Consider the following 1,381-nt stretch of genomic DNA (forward strand, 5'->3'; position numbering starts at 1 on the left):
TGCTTTGCCAAGCTTGTTTCAAGGAGGTGCTTTAGACCACTGAGCCATCTCTCCAGCCCTATAAGTGAGTTTTGGGTTGCAGCTTGGGCACTCAATCTCTACAAGGTTCACTGTCACTGGTCTAGACATTTCACCACATTAGGAGCCAGTCTTCAGGACTGGATGCTAACAGTACACAATTTTCAACATACTTGTGATAATTCACACTGAGAATGAAAGCAAAAGGGCAGGTGCAGAGAGACCACGCCAGAACCGTGGGGTAAATTTCCTGCTCTAGAGCTACAACCTAGAGTTAGAGCTCATTGTGAAGACCCCTATACTCAATCCTTGGTACCATGACAGACAAGACAGACAGACAGAAAAGGAAACCTAGATTTTGCATATTGAGCCAATCTTTAAAATGAAAGTCTTGGGCTGGGGAGATAACTCAGCAGTCTAAGCACCTGCCGGCAAGTGCACGGTCCAAGTTCAGTCTCTAGTACTGCATGCCCCAGGTGCACCATACCAGCCCCAAAATCAGGCATGGTGGCACATGGCTGTAATCCCAGCACTGGGGAGGCTGAGACAGGAGCGTCAGTACAAGTCTGAGTTGCGTAACAAAACTCTGTACCCAATAAATAAATTAAAAATAAAATAAAAATCTTAATTTCATTTTGGACAACTTCAAATCATGTTTTTAAAATGCATATGAGAACAAAATTTCTATATTCTTGTGTGTAATTTTATTTCTGGTGTTTTTTTCAAAGCTCCAGAGTTTCTACAGTCTGGCACTTTGAAAATTCCATGAAAGGATTTGTTTTAGCAATACAGAAATACTCCACACTTAAAAAAAAAGCAGACATTTCTTTCTCTGTGGGACACTCACCATGTTCCTGGTGAAGCTGGGGACACGTGGTGAGTGGGACACCCTAGGTTCCTAACCCAGGGTCCTGCTGGCAAGACAATTGGAATCCCCACTCAGCACCGCAGAGCAATGCCAGATTCTAGGGCTGTGCAGGGAGGCTGGGAAGGGAAGGAAGGGACTGCAGGGACCAGGGCTTGGCAGGGGGAAGCATTACTGTCACACAGTCATGGGAAGCCTGCTCTCAGCAGGGCTGGAGCACAGCATGTGGGGGAAGACGTGTGATAATACCAGGGTGAGAGACAGCATACCAGGGTGGGCCTTAGAGTCGATTTTGTGCTCTCTACCAAGCAGAGGTCCCTGAGCTCCTCCAGGAGGTAAGGAGTACAGTTTCCATGTTTATAGCTGCACAATCCATTATAGCCAATCTTGTAAGCAGCCTCTGTGTCCATCAACAGATGAGAAAAAGTGGTATTTATACACAGTAGAGTACTACTCTGGAATAAGGTGTTTTTTTGTTGTTTTTTTTTTTTTTTTTTT

Source organism: Octodon degus, unplaced genomic scaffold (assembly GCF_000260255.1).
Source record: "Octodon degus isolate 3935 unplaced genomic scaffold, OctDeg1.0 scaffold00026, whole genome shotgun sequence".
Classification (NCBI taxonomy): Eukaryota; Metazoa; Chordata; class Mammalia; order Rodentia; family Octodontidae; genus Octodon; species Octodon degus.